The sequence below is a fragment of the Liolophura sinensis genome, chromosome 12 (assembly GCF_032854445.1).
Source record: "Liolophura sinensis isolate JHLJ2023 chromosome 12, CUHK_Ljap_v2, whole genome shotgun sequence".
NCBI lineage: Eukaryota > Metazoa > Mollusca > Polyplacophora > Chitonida > Chitonidae > Liolophura > Liolophura sinensis.
The window spans coordinates 26,447,623-26,458,620 of NC_088306.1; positions in this window are offsets into that span (position 1 = coordinate 26,447,623).

Genomic DNA, 10,998 nt, shown 5'->3' on the forward strand with positions numbered 1-10,998 from the left:
CTATATACATTTACATGTAGTGTAGATTTCAGCTGTATCATGGATGTAATGTTGACCTTAACGTTTGTTACTTGTATGCCGTACCAGTCACACGTTGTGGATGTGATAGTACCTTCTGTCTTGTCTATGTAGTCATGATAAAAGGTGATGTAAATTTCATGTTCGTGCACTAATCAGTTTCTAGAGATAAATCTCCTTTGTTCATGCTTGGGGTGAATGAAATCTGATCTGTGACACCATACAGGGCCTCAATAGGATGTAGAGATTATCTGTTCATTAGATATTTACATGTAAATTTACTTATCTACATGTAGCTTACACTGTATCAATGATATAAACCCCCTACCCCACACCCCACCCCACACCCCACACCCCACCCCCTCCAGCACCCAGGATCCCCAACCCAAACTACCCTTCAATCCATTTGTTTGGGACCTTCGTGGCAATTTATTTCCAGATGTTGACGTGTGGTCATTTGTGCAGTCTTTGTATGTCTGTATGTTCAGTGAAGACGTCTTGTCTTCAACCAATATGGAGTGCAGTTATCTGTATGCCGCCAGTTACTGAAAAGTTTTCATGTCACTTAAATTATTTCACCAGTGAAAAATTCTTGGGTATGAATTGACATTATGCAACAGTGGAATAAATAAATAAAATAGTAACCCTTTGGGCTTTTCAACATAAAGACAGCGTATTTACCCACAACAATGGTGTCACTATAAAGAAATTGGTAATATAATACAATCAGTACGTGTACATGTATGTACTCACAGTGGTATTATCTAGAGCAAGTAAACATGACTGGTTGGCCCGATGTCGGTGTAATGTGACTGGGTGGGGTGTCATGTCAGTCATGTCATGTCATGTCATGTCATGACTGAAAAATTGTTAAGAACGACGTTATACCCCAAGCACACACACACAGAGGTATAAGGTACACATATTATAACCAATATTATGTATTATATTTCAAGTTTGACTCTTCTTAAAGACAGCATTAAATCTTAATCAGTCAATTTAGCATTGCTCATTATTGTCATTGCTCACTGTATTGCTCATTATGCATGCATTTGCTTCATTTGTGGGTGTTCTCCTAGATAAAAATAAAGGCATCCCGGTGCATGTATGTCTTGTTCGCATTTGATAAGCAAATTCATGTACTGGTGTTAAGTGCACTTAACAATTATCAGGTTGTTTGCTTGAGTACTTTAAACATCTTTGATGAAGATTAGCATCAGTCACATGCGTACATGTAGGTCGACTTCAGTGCATGTTTACCTTAAACTTCTAAATTGTTGTACTGTAATTCTTCAACCTTTTCGCATGTTTGCCAGGTGTTTATTGGAGCATATTCTGGAGGCATTTCTGTGTTCACTGATTTAATTATACATTTTGTGAAGCCCTGAAACAGGCCAGTCCAACTAATATAGTTTTGTCTCCAAAATGAAATTAAACATGTGCATAAATTGCATTGAAAGTTGCTCTTTCATATACGAAGAGGTTGAGGAATTAGGGTACATGGAATGGTGACATTTATTTTGTACATTCTTTCACTATCATTGATAACCCTGTAGTAGTTTATAAAGGACAGTCAGTCTTCAGCAGTGTTCATCAGGCAATTTACACTGTCTTAATACGATTGCTGAAGTTAAAGACAACACATGTCAGAGCGTCCAGAATCTCCTCTCCATGATGCGTCTGATTCTGCTTAACCCGGTTCAGGGGGCCGTATGTTCATTGTGGTGAATTAGATCGCCACTTTGGATATATGGATAACAGCTGCAATCAAAGCGCAACTGAGATACATGTTTTATTTATCGACAACTTATATTCTAGCATGCATGGTACACGATTTGAATACTGATTTCACCCAGTCGCACTAGAGCATATCTTGCATCGTTCCTACACATCACTGAAAACTGTTGACCGCTTCTCTTTGTATGATTCTGTGCTATTTTCGTACTTTATATACTTCTTAGTTCTTTCGTAGTTTGTGTTAAACGTCGTTTTGGGAATTGGTCTTGAGAATGTTGACCTGGAATGTCCTTCTTGTTTGACAGATGGTATACGAATGTCTGTTTTGGCGCATAGATTCCACCAATATTGCCCTTTAACCCTTTGCTTTCTTTTATGTATTTAACATTTTATTCGTTCGAACATGCAGTGTTTCTTTTGATTTGACTGAAAATTAACATTTACAACATCCTTCACCAATAATAATTATGATCATCAGATTTGTTTCCAAACGTCAGCCCAAGGCTTTGCTGAGTGAGGTGACTGAAGCAGAGAATAAAACGTTTTATGTCAGTGTAATGATAATGTACATGTACGTCTGTGTGTTTATTTGTAATGGGATTGTTTGTAGAATGCACATACATTTATGTAGCTTGGTGTTCTTGGATACTTAGTTCACACAGCCAAAATTTAAATGAGATCTAATGTAAACCAGTTTAAATTTCAGCCAGTTGTGAAATTGTGTGCATTCACATGACCTTGTCATCAAGCTGGTTTCACATGTTAAAGCCAGTTCGGCAATTTTTGTGTTTATGTGATGTAAAATTTAAACGAGTCTAACAATAGCAAAAATATAGTCAAAAATGTATATATCCAAATGATTCTGTCCAGTTACATGTTGTACTATTGACACAGCACATATAGTCCAGTCTCCAGCCCTGTCCAATTAAAGGCATATCAAAATCAGGGCCAACAAATAACTAGATTATACATGTGAAGACTCATGTTTCACATTCAAATGGGCAACAAAAGGGTTCAAAGTAGTTCAAAGCCACTTTGACATTTAAAACAGCTTATGGCTTTGTGTACCAAATAAATATACATGTACATGGAAGGGAGAATTGTAAATCTGTACATATTAAAGTATAATTGTAATTCTTCAACATTTTGTGTATTTTAGCAAGGCGTTTTGAAGGCATTATGTAGACTGATAAAATTATACTTTTTGTGAAGTTCTGAAACGGACTAGTTCCAATCATTGTAGTTTTGTGCATAAATTGCGCTGGAAGTTGCTCTTTCAAATGCGAAAGGGTTGAGGAATTAGAGCGTGTTTAGAAAACAACCAGACTGCAGCAGCATGTCAGTGAATTCCTGTTGTTCCTTCAAAATGTACATACATGTGCGTTTTTCCTGCACACAATATGCGTATTAACAGTATATGCATAGAGCTGTTAATGTTGTGGATTTTGTTTTGTCAAAACATAATGTAGAAGCCTCAATAGTGTTAATGGGTTGTTTTCAAAACATAGCCAGTGTACTGCTTGTTGTGGTTGACTTTGTTTACATGTGTGTGTCCTTGGTGGCAGCCACATGGAGGCTGCTAGTACTCTCATGTAAATCTAGTGATAAAAACAGTTTTAGAAGTTCACCCTTACTGCCACATAAATCCTGGTGTTTTCTTGTAAACAGCATTGCCTTTAGTGCCACATAAACGGTGGTGTTTTCTTGTAAACAGCATTGCCTTTAGTATTCTGGGAATTACCAGTATTTACATATTTTTTATGATCACAGAGTCATATTTACATTGTACTAAGGTGTAAACTGTATAACAGTGTAGTTTTTAAGTGGCTGTTCCATATCACAGATAATATTTTTGACTGCATGCAATTAAACCATTATATCATTTTTTTTTTAAACCATTGTTGCAGGAAGTAAGCTCACAGCATTTAAGTTTTTCTCACAGTGATAACCTCCAGATGCAATCCTGTGCAGAAAGTCTTCCATTCTTTCAAAAAAAAAAAAAGGGATAAAAATTTAATTGAAATATTTTCTCTAGGAACAAATTAGCGGCACAAAAATAGAGGAAAGTGCAATTACAGTGCATATACTCTTATTCATGGCCGTAGTTTTCCAACGCTGATCAGACTTGGATACGTTGTCTCAAATGGTGCACAGTCTGAGGGACTTTCCTAATCAAACACATTACAGTAAGCAAATAAAATGGATTAGAAAATGAGAATTTTTGCGATGATAACACTCTTTACATGTATGTCCCAGTTGAAGGGCAATTTTGACGCTAAAACCTGGTTTTACGTTGCCTAAACTCAATAGTTTTACAAGTCTCTGGATTTTGCACGGGTACATGCACACATCTATTTCACAAACATTGTCCAGCATACAGTGTATAGTATGTACATGGTATTTTAGTATATTTGTGAATAACGTGTATAGATACAGATATTTATGATCCGTCACATCACAGTGATTTACATGAACTGGCATATAGAGTACTTGCTGGTACACAGTCAAACATTTATATTAGTGCCTTTGCATGCACATGTATATATTTTTATCCTTATGCATATACCTGTGCCACATACAGAGCAAGTACATACATACCATGTCAGAAAGAAAAATGAGAAAATTTACAAAATTGGCTAGTCTAGTATGGCCATAAATTTGTAAAGTTAGCTATCAACTGCCATGAAAATAGCTGGGTGTTATGAAGGCATATAGATGTAGACATACATGTATATGAAGAGGTTGTTTGTTTGTCAATTTATGATTTCCCACAAGTGTGAGTAACATTTATGTGATTACGTGTACATGTGCACCATATTGCTACAAACTTCATGTAAGATTACACGATTAAGTAACATACAGCTGCAACTACAGCAGAAATAACTTCCGGCATCACACTGCTTCAGGTCAGAGGTTATAGCGCATTGTATATATCATCTACAGTGTGCACAATGTGTATTGTATATACACATTAACTTCAGCAGAGATGTATTATGTAAGCTCAACAGAAATATTAGTGTATATGTGGTGAGTACGTATGAACTTGCAGTGTAGTTGGGGACATTCAAAGCACACATGTACAGCTTCAGCAGAATTACATGTAAGAAAGTACAATGTACACGCCAACTTTGGCAAAGGTAAAGAATACAGTAATCACATCAACTTTTTCTTCGACAGAAATATTTATAATAGTACACTATGTACTTTGTTGAACTCTAGGGAAAGAAGGTACAGTACCTGTAGGCTGGTAATTTACTGGTATAGATATGTCTTTTATGGGAAGCTGCACATATGTGAAAACCATACAGAAGGCTTGAATGGATTGGGAAGTCTGTGGCTGTTGTATTGTACCTATCTTTATATATATATATATTTACATATATCTATATAGATGTACATGTAGGCCTAAATTGTATACAGGGCGAAGTATACTATTAACAGAAATTCATGCGACCTAAATATTACAGCTGTACATCATTCAATTCACATATTTAAACAACGAACGCATTTTGTTACTGTTGTAGTTTTCAAAAAACTAGAATCGTTATGTAAAAAATCTTGCATTTTAGCTGATACTGATGGAATGAAGTCCAGCTGGCATTCACACACACTACAGTTGTACAATAGAGATATACATCCATGAATTCAGGTATGTGCCTGAGTTAAGTAAGCCTATAGTGTGTATACATGTACATGTCCTAGTTAGAGGCTTTATGTTTTGTATGGTTTGATGACAGAAAACCCGGCTGTCCGTCACCTGATGTTGATTGATGTCAATGTGACAGGCACGGCCCCTGTCACATACCTGTGGTTTCGGGTCAGCAGGGCAGGTATGCCCGGCTGTTGACTTTACAGGTAAATCCCAGGTGTTATAAACCTCAGCCAGCTCCGGATGTACGCACAGTACACATAGTTCATTAGCACACCTGTGGAATCTACCTGTTCTGTCTTAATATGTTGAGCTGCTGTTTGTAAGGATGCCCGTACATGTGCACAAGTACAGGTAAGGTGAACAGGATGTTAAGGTCCTTGTGAGAAATGGCTTCTGACAGGTCTTAAAATGCTGCGCACATGTACAAACTTAAGTAGTCTTACAGTTGTATTTAAGATTGTGGTTGATGTTGGTATCACTGACTTGACAGCTGGCTCATAGAAATGACTGTTACATCTTGTAAAGTATTTTTTTCTGATTTTATGAATTTAAAGGATACATGAAAAAGGACACACTGAAGTTGATTATGTTTTTAAAGGTGATGGGAGCACTGGTTGGTTTGGGGTGATGAGAGCACCAGTATTGATTTGAGGTGATGTGGGCACTGGTTAATTTGGGGTTATGGGAACACTGGTTAATTTGGCGTTATGGGAGCAGTGGTTAATTTGAGGTTATGGGAGCACTGGTTAATTTGGCGTTATGGGAGCAGTGGTTAAGTTGGGGTTATGGGAGCACTGGTTAATTTGGCATTATGGGAGCAGAGGTTAATTTGGGGTTATGGGAGCACTGGTTAATTTGGGGTTATGGGAGCACTGGTTAATTTGGCGTTATGGGAGCAGTGGTTAATTTGGGGTTATGGGAGCACTGGTTAATTTGGGGTTATGGGAGCACTGGTTAATTTGGCGTTATGGGAGCAGTGGTTAATTTGGGGTTATGGGAGCACTGGTTAATTTGGCGTTATGGGAGCAGTGGTTAATTTGGGGTTATGGGAGCACTGGTTAATTTGGCGTTATGGGAGCAGTGGTTAATTTGGCGTTATGGGAGCAGTGGTTAATTTGGGGTTATGGGAGCACTGGTTAATTTGGCGTTATGGGAGCAGTGGTTAATTTGGGGTTATGGGAGCACTGGTTAACTTGGGGTTATGAGAGCACTGGTTAATTTGGCGTTATGGGAGCACTGGTTAAGTTGGGGTGATGTGAGCACTGGTTGGTTTGGGGTGATGAGAGCACCAGTATTGATTTGAGGTGATGTGGGCACTGGTTAATTTGAGGTGATGGGAGAGCTTTTTGTTTGGGGCAATGGGCGTACTGGTTGATTTGGGGTGATGTCGGGCACTGGTTAATTTGTGGGTGATTGGGGCACTGTTGGGTGTAGGGTGATGGGGTCCCTGGTGGGTTTGGGGTGATGGATGGAACTGGTTGATTTGGGGTGATGCCAGGCTCAAGTTGATTTGATGTTGTGGTACTGGTTGATAACATACTCTATGTGGGTGTACCAGCCAGTCCCAAAGTCCCACATCAGCCCAGCTTTTGGATACATACATGTACATGTGCGTGTACCGGCCAGTCCCAAAGTCCCATATCAGCCCAGCTTTTGCATACATACATGTACACGTGCGTGTACCGGCCAGTCCCAAAGTCCCACATCAGCCCAGCTTTTGGATACATACATGTACATGTGCGTGTACCAGCCAGTCCCAAGTCCCATATCAGCCCAGCTTCTGAATATATACATGTACACGTGCGTGTACCGGCCAGTCCCAAAGTCCCATATTAGCCCAGCTTTAACATACATGTAGCATTCACAAACTTTCCACTCTTTGGAGAACATGGGCATGAAGATTTGTATATTCAAACACAAATCCTTTTTGCGAATTAATATATAAAGCTACGTACAGTGCCCTGTGAGAAAGGGTCGGCACTACAGTGTTGTAATGTACATCATACAGTACATTTAGCTGGAAACTCCCATATTGTGCTAATGCTTGGGATCTCTAATGAGGTCTACACGTGCACTTAAGATAACAAGGTGCATGCAGGGCAGAGGTTTTATTTTAGTTGTTGAGTTTGCATGTGAATTAACACATCTTTTGGGCTGTCCTGTAGAGACACGATAGGAATGCAGGCCTATCATGTGGGTATCATTGAATATGTTGAATGTGCATTTGCCGAGTTGCTTTCTTTTTCTCTCTGAGTTTAAATATCGTCAGACTGAAGAAATGTGACTAACATACTGGACGGTATTAATATTGGTTTATAGATTGATGTGACAAAGCCACTTTTCTCCGTGTTTAAATATTAACTGTAAAGAGACTGTTCGCTGTTAATTGTTAAGCAAGTGTTATTTTTGTTGCCATTAGCACACTGTTCACTTGCTGTTTGATAGCTGCATGGACCCAATGCATGGACATAAAAAAAAACTCGTAAATATGCCATTGATTTTCATGACCCTGATCACTCTACATTATGCAGGACTTGTGCCATATTACAGTGCCCAGAGAAATCGATAGCAGAGTGATCATATTTCAGTATATTTTGAAATGTGTGGTGAAATATTGATGAGTTTGATACTTCTATAGTTGTAGGATACATGTAGGCCTGAATCAGGCTAATAATCTCAACGGGGCTGAGTCGGCAGAACGCGAAATAGTTTGTCATATTTTTATATCGTGGTCTTCTCCACACGTTAACCGAAATCCGACGGCCAATGTGCATTTTTTTCTTCTTTGTACAATATTGGAATATTCCGCAGTTGTGGCAATACCTCATCAAGAACATATTTGACCCTGACCAATCAATGTGGTTGCCAAGCATCAGCCCAAAACTTTAATATCATTGGCTGTTACTGCATTGACACGCCAGCCTTGGGGGTTGATTGGCAGTTTGGGTAGGGTAATAATGATGCTAGCGGCTGTCGTAAAATCAGTTAGCACTCAGCTTGTAACATTTCTTGTAAATTGTTTGGCATGTTTTGGTCATGTAGTTTGGCAGCTGTGTAATAAAGAATGATGGGAGTGCAGATTTTTTCCCCTTATCGCCCTTACTCTTTATACATGGAACTAATATGTTTTCATTATTATTAAACTCCAAGATAGCAGTACATGAGGTAAATGTCAAGGTTCTGTCAGTCATTTTAGAGACAGGTAGCTCTTGTAGCGCTTGTTAGCTTTCTGTCTTATTCTTAAAGCAGTGTTTTTTGAGATTGGTCCAGAAATTGGACTGACTTGAGGTTTTGTGTGGAGAAACCTTTATTGACCATGTGGGTTGCATGTCCTTATATACTACAGTACACAATATTGTACAGCTACATGTGCACGCATGTGTATCAGTGGTAGCAGGATGGTCCTCTTACATGGAGTATAGGCGTGTAATGATTGTAGTAGAATGGTCGGCAACCATCCTAGTGAATGTATAGATGACGGCTGTACTGAGCTGATGTAGCCATGGCAGAGGAACCCTAACACCAACCCTGTTTCACCATCTCCCTGACATTTCCCACCTTCAGGGTTATTTTTTTTTTCAATCCCTTTTCTTTGTATGAGAAACCACTAAGGGATGAAAGCTGTTTTACATGTATAGTTTGAGAACATCCACAACCAGCCATTTTCAGGTCTTGACACATTGCATTTAGCAAAAATGTACATGACTATACAGAGTAAAACCAATACACATATTACGTATTCTATGATCTTCTATAATAATTATTCTGTAAGATCTGTCCTATTTAAAAGAAGGTAATGGTATTCGTGTTACGGTTTGTGTTGCACATTCTACATTTTTGAGGCTAACAGAGAATTTCCCAAGAAATGTGGACAGGTGACAAAAGTAATGTAGTTTTAGTATTCTTTATTATTTCTTGCAGGGGTTGCAGGGAATTAATGGAAAAACAGCTTTACCCGGCAACAAGATGTAAATTTTCCTGCATCCTGTAAAACATCTTTAAGAGTGTATCCATCCAAGACTAATGTCTCACACCGTGAGTTGAAGAGATGATGAAGGAGAAAACCTTGTGAGCTGTTCATTAGGATGGCTTTTCGTGTTTGCTGATCCCTGTTTCACGATCGCAGTAGAAGGCAGCCATTACTGGTGGCCGTCATAACACCATGGTCAGCCACCAGCGATTGCAGCACTACCGAGCAAACTACTGCTCCCTCTGTATGACGGGACTCCTGGGGTGCCGCTGGCATCGCTATAAACAGTCGACACGGGACAGTAGAAAGGTAAGGGTTTCCCTGATAACCCTCTAGAGTGCTCTGTTTCCAGTGTTACCGTTATTAGTCCCTAACAGTACCAGGCTGGAGGTGCAGGTGGAGGCACTGTAGGTTTACGCCATGTCTGTCAGCCCCTTCATCTGCCTGTCCATCCATCATGAGCTTTTCTCTACTTCTTTTTTAGAATGGTTCTTTGTATTTATTGAATTAGGACTTTGTACATGTACATGGCTCCATCATTTTTGGTTCATTTCGTCAGTATAACTGCCACAATTAAATGTTTTATTGCAGAAATTTGTTTGAGGTTTTCACCTCCCAATGTGTAATATAAAACACTGCTTTACACATCCATACATACATGTATGCTGTGTATAGCACAGCTATTCTTAGTATTGTGTATAGTACAAAGGTACAATGTACATGTCCGTTAATAACCCATTTTATGTAGTTTTAGAACTACATGTACTGTAGGCCGTAAGCGGGAAGATCTTCCAGCAACCTGCGGATGGTCGTAGGTTTCCTCCCACCATAATGCTGGCCGCCGTCATATAAGCGAAATATTCTTGAGTATGGCGTCAAACACCAGTCAAATAATAAACAAATACATGTACTGTATATCACCTAAAGTTTAGCTTTTTTCAAGTGGCATATTTTGCTAGATTCTGGTTGATTTTATCCACCTTAGAGGGACATCTAAGAGTTACTTGTGAAGAATAATTAATGTCTTAAGAGAAAAACAGTGTTGTCATCAAAGTATCATTTCCAGACGTTTACATGTATGCCCTTCTGAAAGCACATTTTACATATATTTTTACATGTCAACTGGTAAAATACGGCTGTTCTATTTATAAATTTTAAAATGCACCTTTCAGAATGTAATTAATCTTGAGCATGTAAATTGTTCTGAATAAATAAGTGTTTACATGAAAGTGTATTTGGATCATTTGGTGGCCCAATGCCCAAGTGACTGCTGCAAACATGCTTATTATATACACTGAATAATGATCTAACTCTCACCTGATTTAATGATGCATTTACTATTCATGCTGTGCATTGTTTGTGTTTGTATTGCACATGGATATAGACCATAAAGTTTGTATTGTGCTTGGATATAGCACGTAAAGTTTGTACTGCACATGGATATAGCTTGTAAAGTTTGTATTGTACATGGATATAGCCCGTAATGTTTGTATTGCACATGGATATAGCCTGTAAAGTTTGTATTGCACATGGATATAGCATGTAAAGTTTGTATTGCACATGGATATAGGCTGTAAAGTTTGTATTGTATATGGATATAGCCTGTAAAGTTTGTATTGTA